Below are 14322 nucleotides of genomic sequence, written 5' to 3'. Positions count from 1 at the left end.
AGATGACTGCCACTCACCTTGCCACGGGGTCTGCTTGAGATTGGTTCATTGTCAAGATTTTTTTAAATTTATTTTTTTACCCATGATTCCATATGGTATGGAGCAGGCTACATGTTTCCCAACATGCCAGTGCGAATGTTTTCTCAATTAGGCGTCTTATCTCCGGTGAGTGCGCTAGCATCAGATGGAACTTGCTGACAGTGTAATGGCAGGCAAAACCACGGAAGGCTCCATCAAATGGCAGCTCTGCTACGACATCTCAGCCAGGACTTGGTGGATGGTAAGTTGGCAGCAACCAAAGCTGTTTTTTCTTCTTCCTCCCTTCTTTTCCCCCTTTTTCTTCTTAAAAAACTCATTCCCCACCTCTTCTTTAGAGCCTTTAAAAAAAACAAAGATGTTTTCTGCGTCTTTTTTTTAAACTCCATTTTGAAACTTCACATTGAGTGGATTTTTAATGACTGTATTGTTTGTTTTTGTGTCTTGTCAATGTCACAGTCTTCTCTCTATAGGAGCCTTGAGACTCAGGTCCCTTTTTGTTTTTTTCTTATCGTCTCAATTCAGGATGTCAGATCTGAAATATTGTCCTGCCAGCGATGTACTTATGTGTTCTTTTACAGTGTCCTGTTTTATAGAACATTAGTTTGGCTTCAGGAAAATAAATACCCATTTGTAGATGAAATATTCTCACTTTTTCACAAACAACAATTAATCTGCTGACATTCATTCCAACTTTTCTGCAGTGCACCGAGCAGTCAGTCCTTGCCATAAGTAAACCAATATATTTTCCAGCGTCCGCTTGTCTCATCTAATCGAGGAAGGTTCAGTGACGGCGTTAAAACAAGAAACAAAAAGGGACCATTTCTGTCTGACCTCTGGTTTACACTGAGGCAGCAAGTTGGGGGTTTTGCGTGGTGCTCCGGCTGCCTGCAGCCAAGCCGAGTGTGCGGAGCATCGCGCTCCACTCCTGAACTCTGACGCGGCGCCAGCAATTAAAGCACACAGAAGGGGAAAAAAGCCCCCATGAGCCGGACCCAGTGCCGGGGCAGATTAACTTGCTTGTTGTGGTCATAGAGGCCAGACAACCTTTGACATCCTTGTTGCTCCAGCAGCGATGGGGAGAGGTTAAACTAGACGGAGAAAACAAGACAAGTGGAGTTTGTAGACTGCTGAGAGATGAAGAGGGGCAGGGGGATTCACAATAGTCTATTGAGGCTAGCAGATACAAATGAGTTCAGTCGGCTGGATAAAAGGGCTTTGAAACTCCCAGCGCCCTATGTTCATTAGGGGATGACTCGTTAGCCTTGGCATCATTATATTGCTATTATCTTAATTATTGCCAGCGTTATTGTTTTAATTATTTTTTGTAAGGGGAGTGTGATGGTGAGCACTGGTCCTTTTCTCAACGGTAGGTTCCTTGCCAGCTTGAATAAAAGAAGACAGTTGTATTCCCAGGAGACAATGGCTGTATTATTCCTCTGTAAGGAGACCATGAACTTCAGAATTCCAATCCGTTGGCCCCTGTCTCTCTTTCTCTCTCTCTCTCTCTCTCTCTCTCTCTCTCACCCCCTTCTCCCCTCACCCAGGCCACCTTGGCCACAGTGGCAGGCAGCAGGCTTCATGTCTGTGTGTAGGGAATTGATGAAGGGCTGAAGGAGAGAAACAGTAACTTTACTCTGTCTGTCCTTATCCTTATGAGTAACAGAGTAAATGTTTTTAGACCTTTGCTACAGAGGGGACATGTTACAGAGGGGAACGAGATGGCTTGTGGTGGTACAGTGGTGGTTTTGTTTTTGCATGGCAGGGGGGTAGTGGTGTGTGGGCATTCCTCACTGTCTGTTGCCCTCTCCCTCTATCTCTCTTTGGGACCATGGGACTGAAGAGGCTGGGTGTGCGGAAATGTTGTCCAGTCAATGGACTGAGTTGACTTGATTTTTTTGAGCAATCTTTTGATACTTTTTAAACGTTTATCCTTCTAAAAGAGCACGTAGCTTTCAGTTGGTCTCTTGTAAGTGTTCTTTCATTTAAAAAAAAAAGTTGCCTCATGAGATATGATAGTTGTATATCTATTTCTGAATGAAATGTGTATCCCAGCCTTGCACTGTGGATTGTCAAGGAGATTTTGTGAACTGTACTCATACACTGTAATAACTGAAGAGCTTTTAAATTAATTTAGTTATCATAGTCAATAGACATTTGTCAATAGATAAGCTGGTGCTGAATCTGTTGTCTTCTGTACAATAAATAATTGGATGGTTTTGACAGTGTAATTCTATAAAACACAATGTACTGTCAGTGCTGCTTATTAAGTGAATGTTTAATGATATTGCAATTCATTCTTTATTTGCTCAGATTGGAATTTAATTTCTAAGTTTCTATTAAAATAGGTTTATACACAACAACATTTGAAATGTTCTGTTTTTTAGTAACCTACTTGGCAAAATCACTATCTTGTGGCCATACAAAAAAATCGCCTTAAAAATTAGAAATGTTATATGCAATATAGCTGTTCGACCCAGGAAACCGAGATTAACTTTATTCAAATTGATTATGTTCCTATTATTAAGTAATATACTTACAATGACATGGTTATTATGGGGATATTTTCCACTGTTTTGTGGAGGCGGTTTTTGTTAATTACCATTGATGACATTCCATGTGCTCCCATTCACTTTAATTTCACTGAAGGTTAAGTTGGTTTACAGAGGAAAGAGGATTATATGCTTCATTTCAAAAGGACAGTTCTAGTAGTTATTTCAGATTAGCACAGATAGTGACTCCTGTCAGTACATTCCACATTTAATTTCTTTAAATGTGGAATTCGTACATTTTTATTTGAGCTGAAATGTTTTCTATTTGGCACATTCATATTTGATTGAAGACAGCCCTACCATTATCAGTTCCTGTGTTCTTCAGAATAATTCAAATATATAGAATTATATACATATAGATTTATATACAAATATAATTATATACATATAGAATTATATACATATAGAATTATATACATATAGAATTGCTTCAAGCTTCGCCACATTATTACCATTGCAAAAACACGCCTTGTAATTGAAAGGGCGCAACCCTCATTGTAAATATATGAGGGTTGAGGGTTGAGGATTGGTCAGAGTTTTGAAATGTTTATTGTTGAAAAGTCCACATTTTCTAAAACGTTATTAGGAAAGAAGTGTCCTAGTAAACAGTATATTCTTTCCCTATTAGTAATGAATTGAGCTTTGTTTTCCAGCTTTGTCAGTTATCTGGCAGTTATCACATCATCTGCTGTATGTTATGTGTGAGCTGTTCTATATTATGTACTGTTCATTCTAGGGAGCATTTTACCTCTGGTTTGGCTGTGGTTTCTACACATTCTAGGGAGCATTTTACCTCTGGTATGGCTGTGGTTTCTACACATTCTAGGGAGCATTTTACCTCTGGTTTGGCTGTGGTTTCTACACATTCATTTTACCTCTGGTTTTGCTGTGGAGCATTTTACCTCTGGTTTGGCTGTGGTTTCTACACATTCTAGGGAGCATTTTACCTCTGGTATGGCTGTGGTTTCTACACATTCTAGGGAGCATTTTACCTCTGGTTTGGCTGTGGTTTCTACACATTCTAGGGAGCATTTTACCTCTGGTTTGGCTGTGGTTTCTACACATTCTAGGGAGCATTTTACCTCTGGTTTGGCTGTGGTTTCTACACATTCTAGGGAGCATTTTACCTCTGGTATGGCTGTGGTTTCTACACATTCTAGGGAGCATTTTACCTCTGGTTTCGCTGTGGTTTCTACACATTCTAGGGAGCATTTTACCTCTGGTTTGGCTGTGGTTTCTACACATTCTAGGGAGCATTTTACCTCTGGTTTGGCTGTGATTTCTACACATTCTAGGGAGCATTTTACCTCTGGTATGGCTGTGGTTTCTACACATTCTAGGGAGTATTTTACCTCTGGAATGGCTGGGTTTTCTACACATTCTATGGAGTATTTTACCTCTGGTATGGCTGGGTTTTCTACACATTCTAGGGAGCATTTTACCTCTGGTTTGGCTGGGTTTTCTACACATTCTAGGGAGTATTTTACCTCTGGTATGGCAGGATTTTCTACACATTCTAGGGAGCATTTTTACCTCTGGTATGGCTGGGTTTTCTACACATTCTAGGGAGCATTTTACCTCTGGTACGGCTGGGTTTTCTACACATTCTAGGGAGTATTTTACCTCTGGTATGGCTGGGTTTTCTACACATTTGTCACCGTCCCGTTAAATACAGGGGATGTAGAAACCATTCTCCACTTATTTTTAAATGACTACTCTAGCATGATGAGTGGCACAGCGGTCTAAGGCACAGCTTCTCAGTGCTAGAGCGTCACTACAGACCCTGGTTTGATGCTATGCTGAATCACAATCGGCTGTGATTGGGCATCCCATAGGACGGTGCACAATTGGCCCAGAATCGTCCGGGTTAGGGGAGGGTTTGGCCCAGAATCGTCTGGGTTAGGGGAGGGTTTGGCCCAGAATCGTCTGGGTTAGGGGAGGGTTTGGCCCAGAATCGTCTGGGTTAGGGGAGGGTTTGGCCCAGAATTGTCTGGGTTAGGGAAGGGTTTGGCCCAGAATTGTCCAGGTTAGGGGAGGGTTTGGCCCAAAATTGTCCGGGTTAGGGGAGGGTTTAGCCCAGAATCGTCTGGGTTAGGGGAGGGTTTGGCCCAGAATCGTCTGGGTTAGGGAAGGGTTTGGCTGTCATTGTAAGTAAGAATTGGTTCTTAACTGACTTGCCTTGTTAAATAACGGGTGAAATCAAAAAAAGATTCACCGATTTTAACGCGTACATAAAAATAAACAAAACATCTTGTACAGCTTGTTTATTTGAAATGCATTTCCCAAAATAAAAGTTATGACAGCCTATTTTAGTGGACCATCTTGTAGGTTAATTTATACTTCATGAATTTTATCATTGCAAGATTTTTTCCTAAATGGGCTTTCATGATGAGCAGTTGAAATACACATCAGCATTGAGTGCTCCCTGGCTTTAGTCAGTTGTGATCGAGCTGCACTGTAGGTTTGCTATCTTTTGTAGCACACGAGATACATCCAAATGACACTTGTCACAAATGTTTCAGTCTGTGCAATTACCCTTCTGTGTGCCTACTTTTCTACCTACCTTGCTTGCGTTCATCTTTCCTCATACTTCACGCAATGGTCTATTTGCATTTTTGTAATTAGCAAGTTCCTCTACCTTGACATTTATTTAGTAACCGTTCCTGTTTCAAATTATAAAAAAATAGTCCCAATTTTTTTTCCGATTTTCAAGTGCCAGTAGCAGGCGTCAAAGTATCACCTCTTTCTGACATGTGGGTGGATATTATTCTATTTTCCATGTACCCTATATTTAAAGTGTTACTCATGGTTTAGTCTTTTGAGAGGTGGCGGGTGGCTGTGTCAGGTCTCTCTGTATGTTTTAAAGGTATCCAGTCTGCCACTGTAAATAACCCTGCTTGTGCCTGGGCTCTGGGGGCTGCGACCCAGCAGCCCGTTAACAATGCACTCATGTCATATTCCACCACCGGAGGGGATAATGAGATTTCAACTGCACTACAAGTGTCGCTCCTATAATCCACTTGTTAGTGAGTAGACCCCCCCCCCTTCCCCCATCAGGCAAATGTGCACCGTGCGTGTGTGTACAGTATCAGTTCCTACTGTTAAGTGTTAGTGGGCATATGAATGTGAGAGCCAGTGTCGGAGAAAGAGAGGGAGGGGGTATGGCGTGAGGGTATAAAATAATTACCATACAGATATTTAACACTACCCCCAACGCCCTCCCTAACCCTGCTTCAACTAGGGCTTGATTTTGTCAGGAGATCACCGGGGCGGAGTACCGTCATCTCAAATGTTCTATTGCTCGAGTTTCTGCACCTCTTCTAGTATATTAGCTCAAAAGTATTGTGGAGTTTCTGCACCTCTTCTAGTATATTAGCTCAAAAGTATTGTGGAGTTTCTGCACCTCTTCTAGTATATTAGCTCAAAAGTATTGTGGAGTTTCTGCACCTCTTCTAGTATATTAGCTCAAAAGTATTGTGGAGTTTCTGCACCTCTTCTAGTATATTAGCTCAAAAGTATTGTGGAGTTTCTGCACCTCTTCTAGTATATTAGCTCAAAAGTATTGTGGAGTTTCTGCACCTCTTCTAGTATATTAGCTCAAAAGTATTGTGGAACCTCTTCTAGTATATTAGCTCAAAAGTATTGTGGAGTTTTTCTGCATTGTGGAGTTTCCTCTTCTAGTATATTAGCTCAAAAGTATTGTGGAGTTTCTGCACCTCTTCTAGTATATTAGCTCAAAAGTATTGTGGAGTTTCTGCACCTCTTCTAGTATATTAGCTCAAAAGTATTGTGGAGTTTCTGCACCTCTTCTAGTATATTAGCTCAAAAGTATTGTGGAGTTTCTGCACCTCTTCTAAATATCTGGTAGTCGATTAGTATATTAGCTCAAAAGTATTGTGGAGTTTCTGCACCTCTTCTAGTATATTAGCTCAAAAGTATTGTGGAGTTTCTGCACCTCTTCTAGTTTATTAGTCTCAAAAGTTTATTGTGGAGTTTCTGCACCTCTTCTAGTATATTAGCTCAAAAGTATTGTGGAGTTTCTGCACCTCTTCTAGTATATTAGCTCAAAAGTATTGTGGAGTTTCTGCACCTCTTCTAGTATATTAGCTCAAAAGTATTGTGAGTTTCTGCACCTCTTCTAGTATATTAGCTCAAAAGTATTGTGGAGTTTCTGCACTCTTCTAGTATATTAGCTCAAAAGTATTGTCCAGTTTTGCACCTCTTCTCATATTAGCTCAAAAGTATTGTGGAGTTTCTGCACCTCTTCTAGTATATTAGCTCAGTATATTTGCTCAAAAGTATTGTGGAGTTTCTGCACCTCTTCTAGTATATTAGCTCAAAAGTATTGTGGAGTTTCTGCACCTCTTCTAGTATAACCGTCAAAAGGACATTAGCTCAAAAGTATTGTGGAGTTTCTGCACCTCTTCTAGTATATTAGCTCAAAAGTATTGTGGAGTTTCTGCACCTCTTCTAGTATATTAGCTCAAAAGTATTGTGGAGTTTCTGCACCTCTTCTAGTATATTAGCTCAAAAGTATTGTGGAGTTTCTGCACCTCTTCTAGTATATTAGCTCAAAAGTATTGTGGAGTTTCTGCACCTCTTCTAGTATATTAGCTCAAAAGTATTGTGGAGTTTCTGCACCTCTTCTAGTATATTAGCTCAAAAGTATTGTGGAGTTTCTGCACCTCTTCTAGTATATTAGCTCAAAAGTATTGTGGAGTTTCTGCACCTCTTCTAGTATATTAGCTCAAAAGTATTGTGGAGTTTCTGCACCTCTTCTAGTATATTAGCTCAAAAGTATTGTGGAGTTTCTGCACCTCTTCTAGTATATTAGCTCAAAAGTATTGTGGAGTTTCTGCACCTCTTCTAGTATATTAGCTCAAAAGTATTGTGGAGTTTCTGCACCTCTTCTAGTATATTAGCTCAAAAGTATTGTGAAGTTTCTGCACCTCTTCTAGTATATTCTCAAAAGTAGTTTCTGCACCTCTTCTAGTATATTAGCTCAAAAGTATTGTGGAGTTTCTGCACCTCTTCTAGTATATTAGCTCAAAAGTATTGTGGAGTTTCTGCACCTCTTCTAGTATATTAGCTCAAAAGTATTGTGGAGTTTCTGCACCTCTTCTAGTATATTAGCTCAAAAGTATTGTGGAATTTCTGCACCTCTTCTAGTATATTAGCTCAAAAGTATTGTGGAGTTTCTGCACCTCTTCTAGTATATTAGCTCAAAAGTATTGTGGAGTTTCTGCACCTCTTCTAGTATATTAGCTCAAAAGTATTGTGGAGTTATTGGGGAGCTTCTGCACCTAAATATAAACAGCACTGGTACCGATTTCAGTCAAGCACTGGCTGTCATTGTAGTTTGGAGTGAAAAAACAACAATCTGCCCCGAAGAACATCAACTCTGTTGAGTACTTATGTCAGTAGATGTTTTTCATAATTGGTGTTGATGATTTTATTGTCTAATTGCAGTTGTTTATTCAGGAATCAAATTATTCAATTGAATTGCTCTCTTGGGGCAACAAGGTTCAAACCCTGATTGGTCAAATTGATGAATCAGGGCTTTGTGTCTGTAACGATTCAGCGGCATTGTGCTCCCTTGTTGCCTTCGTATTCCGTGCAAGGTCATGTTAATTAGCCAGCCCTCACGTTTATCTGATGACCTGGCACCCAGATTAAGGTTAAGGCCAAATCTGCCCAAACGATTGTAGATTGTGTAGATTGTAATTTTATTTGTCTCTGGTAGATAAAAAAAAAGATAATGTGTCCACATTGGTTGTGACTGCGTCTCACAGTTGACGAAAGGACTTCAGCATTGTTGCAGAAGTGAACCAGTTTGAGGTTTTAAATGTCGGCTCCATTGACAAAATAGATTAACGTCCATATTGCTTTGCTCCACACACTCAATGGTCGATAATCAGTTTTGATCATTTTAACGTCTCAATTTGTCACGCTAATCTACTGTTCCACCATGTAACCGTCACAAAAGGACATGAAAACTTCAGAATGTTTGGGCCACATTCCTGCTACTAGTGTGTTGCCCGTGTGTTGGAGTTACAGTGTTAGTGTCATATTGTGCGGAAGATGTTTCCAATTTGGTCTCTGCCATGGACTAGCGAGACGTGATTAGAGAGGAGGAAATTGGAGGATTAAAATTGTCTGCTTGAACTTCCTGAACACTTGGTTGAACACTGCATGCTTGTTTGCTCTCTCTCTCTCTCTGTTTCTCTGTCTCTCTCCTCACTATCTCTCTGTCTCTTTCTCTTTCTCTCTCGCTCGCTTTCTCTGTCTCTCTCACTCTCTGTCTCTCTGTGTCTGCCTGAGCAGCTGTACACCATAGGCCCTACAGCTTGGGAGGTAAGTGTCTACTGGTTCATAGTTGTGTGTGTGTGTGTGTGTGTGTGTGTGTGTGTGTGTGTGTGTGTGTGTGTGTGTGTGTGTGTGTGTGTGTGTGTGCGTGCGTGCGTGCGTGCGTGCGTGCGTGCGTGCGTGCGTGCGTGCGTGCGTGCGTGCGTGCGTGCGTGCGTGCGTGCGTGCGTGCGTGCGTGCGTGCGTGCGTGCGTGCGTGCGTGCGTGCGTGCGTGCGTGCGTGCGTGCGTGCACGTGCTGTGCGTGCGTGCGTGCGTGTAGCGTGCGTGCGTGCGTGTGCGTGCGTGCGTAGTGCGTGCGTGCGTGCGTGCGTAGATACACACGTGCGTGTAGATACACACTGTAGCACGTGCGTGCGTGCGTGCGTGCGTGCGTGCGTGCCGGTGTTGCACAGTGTGTACTAGCTCCTAGTGCGTCAGGCTGTCAGCTGGGTCTGTACCAACGACCTGGGATCCTCTGACCTTATGACCACAGAAACATTACAAATGGTGTTAGTCCTTTGTCCTCTAGGATGGGACATGTCTATGATATATTTTTTTTTAAATTCAGACTGAATGACAACTGTTTACTTTTGTTGCCGTTATATATTGTTGCAAATATAATGTATATACACTATACTGTAGATACACACTGTAGATACACACTGTGGATACACACTGTAGATACACACTGTAGATACACACTGTAGATACACACTGTGGATACACACTGTAGATACACACTGTAGATACACACTGTAGATACACACTGTAGATACACACTGTGGATACACACTGTAGATACACACTGTAGATACACACTGTAGATACACACTGTGGATACACACTGTAGATACACACTGTAGATACACACTGTAGATACACACTGTAGATACACACTGTGGATACACACTGTAGATACACACTGTAGATACACACTGTAGATACACACTGTAGATACACACTGTAGATACACACTGTAGATACACACTGTAGATACACACTGTAGATACACACTGTAGATACACACTGTGGATACACACTGTAGATACACACTGCAGATACACACTGCAGATACACACTGTGGATACACACTGTAGATACACACTGTAGATACACACTGTGGATACACACTGTAGATACACACTGTAGATACACACTGTAGATACACACTGTGGATACACACTGTGGATACACACTGTAGATACACACTGTAGATACACACTGTGGATACACACTGTAGATACACACTGTGGATACACACTGTGGATACACACTGTAGATACACACTGTAGATACACACTGTGGATACACACTGTGTAGATACACACTGTGGATACACACTGTGGATACACACTGTAGATACACACTGTAGATACACACTGTAGATACACACTGTGGATACACACTGTAGATACACACTGTGGATACACACTGTGGATACACACTGTGGATACACACTGTAGATACACACTGTAGATACACACTGTGGATACACACTGTAGATACACACTGTGGATACACACTGTGGATACACACTGTAGATACACACTGTAGATACACACTGTAGATACACACTGTGGATACACACTGTAGATACACACTGTGGATACACACTGTGGATACACACTGTGGATACACACTGTAGATACACACTGTAGATACACACTGTAGATCCACTACACTGTAGATACACACTGTGGATACACACTGTGGATCCACTACACTGTAGATACACACTGTAGATACACTACACTGTAGATCCACTATACTGTAGATACACACTGTGGATCCACTACACTTTGGATACACACTGTAGATACACTACACTGTAGATACACTACACTGTAGATACACACTGTAGATACACACTGTATATACACTACACTGTAGATACACACTGTAGATACACACTGTAGATACACACTGTAGATACACTATACTGTAGATACACACTGTGGATCCACTACACTGTAGATACACACTGTAGATACACTACACTGTAGATACACACTGTAGATACACTACACTGTAGATACACTACACTGTAGATACACTACACTGTAGATACACTACACTGTAGATACACACTGTGGATCCACTACACTGTAGATACACTACACTGTAGATACACACTGTAGATACACACTGTGGATCCACTACACTGTAGATACACTACACTGTAGATACACACTGTAGATACACTACACTGTAGATACACACTGTAGATACACACTGTAGATACACACTGTGGATCCACTACACTGTAGATACACACTGTAGATACACTACACTGTAGATACACACTGTAGATACACACTGTGGATCCACTACACTGTAGATACACTACACTGTAGATACACACTGTAGATACACACTGTGGATCCACTACACTGTAGATACACAGTGTAGATACACTACACTGTAGATACACACTGTAGATACACACTGTGGATCCACTACACTGTAGATACACAGTGTAGATACACTACACTGTAGATACACACTGTGGATCCACTACACTGTAGATACACAGTGTAGATCCACTATACTGGAGATACACACTGTAGATACACTACACTGTAGATACACACTGTGTATCCACTACACTGTAGATACACAGTGTAGATCCACTATACAGGAGATACACACTGTAGATACACTACACTGTAGATACACACTGTAGATCCACTATGCTGTAGATACACACTGTAGATCCACTACACTGTAGATACACACTGTAGATCCACTATACTGTAGATACACACTGTAGATCCACTATACTGTAGATACACACTGTAGATACACACTGTAGATACACTATACTGTAGATACACACTGTAGATACACACTGTAGATACACTATACTGTAGATACACACTATGGATCCACTACACTGTAGATACAAACTGTAGATCCACTATACTGTAGATACACACTGTAGATACACACTGTAGATACACACTGTGGATCCACTATACTGTAGATACACACTGTAGATCCACTATACTGTAGATACACACTGTAGATCCACTATACTGTAGATACACTACACTGTAGATACACACTGTAGATACACACTGTAGATACACACTGTAGATACACATTGTAGATCCACTATGCTGTAGATACACACTGTAGATACACTATACTGTAGATACACACTGTAGATCCACTATACTGTAGATACACACTGTATATACACACTGTAGATACACACTGTAGATACACACTGTAGATACACATTGTAGATCCACTATGCTGTAGATACACACTGTAGATACACTATACTGTAGATACACACTGTAGATCCACTATACTGTAGATACACACTGTAGATACACACTGTAGATACACACTGTAGATACACTATACTGTAGATACACTACACTGTAGATACACTACACTATAGATACACACTGTAGATACACTACACTGTAGATACACTACACTGTAGATACACACTGTATATACACTATACTGTAGATACACACTGTGGATCCACTACACTGTAGATACACAATGTAGATACACTACACTGTAGATACACACTGTAGATACACACTTTAGATACACTATACTGTAGATACACACTGTAGATCCACTACACTGTAGATACACACTGTAGATCCACTATACTGGAGATACACACTGTAGATCCACTATACTGGAGATACACACTGTAGATCCACTACACTGTAGATACACACTGTAGATCCACTATACTGTAGATACACACTGTAGATCCACTATACTGTAGATACACACTGTAGATCCACTATACTGGAGATACACACTGTAGATACACTACACTGTAGATACACACTGTAGATCCACTATGCTGTAGATACACACTGTAGATCCACTACACTGTAGATACACACTGTAGATCCACTATACTGTAGATACACACTGTAGATCCACTATACTGTAGATACACCATACACTGTGTGGAAATTAGCTTATCTTTGTAGTTCTACCAGTGGTATGTGCACGTGGAGGAGTTGTATTTCCTTTGAATGGATGGGGTTTATGGTGGAGGAGGTTTGGGATGGAGGAGGTTTAGGATGGAGGGGGTTTAGGACGGAGGGGGTTTAGGACGGAGGGGTTTAGGACGGAGGAGGTTTAGGACGGGGGAGGTTTAGGATGGAGGGGGTTTAGGATGGAGGAGGTTTAGGATGGAGGAGGTAAGGGGTTTAGGATGGAGGGGTTTAGGATGGAAGGGGTTTAGGATGGAGGAGGTTTAGGATGGAGGAGGTTTAGGATGGAGGAGGTTTAGCATAGAGGAGGTTTAGGATGGAGGAGGTAAGGGGTTTAGGATGGAGGGGTTTAGCATGGAGGGGTTTAGAATGGAGGGGGTTAGGATGGGCGGGGTTTAGGATGGAGGAGGTAAGGGGTTTAGGATGGAGGGGTTTAGGATGGAAGGGGTTTAGGATGGAGGAGGTTTAGGATGGAGGAGGTTTAGGATGGAGGAGGTTTAGCATAGAGGAGGTTTAGGATGGAGGAGGTAAGGGGTTTAGGATGGAGGGGTTTAGCATGGAGGGGGTTTAGGATGGAGGAGGTAAGGGGTTTAGGATGGAGGGGGTTTAGGATGGAAGGGGTTTAGGATGGAGGAGGTTTAGGATGGAGGAGGTTTAGGATGGAGGAGGTTTAGCATAGAGGAGGTTTAGGATGGAGGAGGTAAGGGGTTTAGGATGGAGGGGTTTAGCATGGAGGGGGTTTAGAATGGAGGGGGTTAGGATGGGCGGGGTTTAGGATGGAGGGGTTTAGGATGGAGGAGGTTTAGGATGGAGGGGTTTAGGATGGATGTTTAGGATGGAAGAGGTTTAGGATGGATGTTTAGGATGGAAGGGGTTTAGGATGGATGTTTAGGATGGAAGAGGTTTAGGATGGATGTTTAGGATGGAAGGGGTTTAGGATGGAGGAAGGAAGGGGTTTAGGATGGAGGGGGTTTATGATGGAGGGGGTTAGGATGGAGTAGGTTTAGGATGGAAGGGGTTTAGGATGGAAGGGGTTTAGGATGGAGGAGGTTTAGGATGGAGGGGGTTAGGATGGAGGGGTTTAGAATGGAAGGGGTTTAGGATGGAGGATGGAGGTTTAGGATGGAGGGGGTTTAGGATGGAGGGGTTTAGGATGGAGGGGTTTAGGATGGAGGAGGTTTAAGATGGAGGGGGTTTAGGATGGAAGGGGTTTAGGATGGAGGAGGTAAGGGGTTTAGGATGGAGGGGTTTAGGGTGGAGGAGGTAAGGGGTTTAGGATGGAGGGGGTTTAGGGTGGAGGGGGGTTAGGATGGAAGAGGTAAGGGGTTTAGGATGGAGAGGGTTTAGAATGGAATGGGTTTAGGGTGGAGGGGGTTTAGGATGGAGGGGGTTTAGGATGGAGGAGGTTTA

This window comes from Oncorhynchus gorbuscha, linkage group LG02 (assembly GCF_021184085.1).
Source record: "Oncorhynchus gorbuscha isolate QuinsamMale2020 ecotype Even-year linkage group LG02, OgorEven_v1.0, whole genome shotgun sequence".
NCBI lineage: Eukaryota > Metazoa > Chordata > Actinopteri > Salmoniformes > Salmonidae > Oncorhynchus > Oncorhynchus gorbuscha.
Note: the sequence above shows the minus strand (reverse complement) of the source record.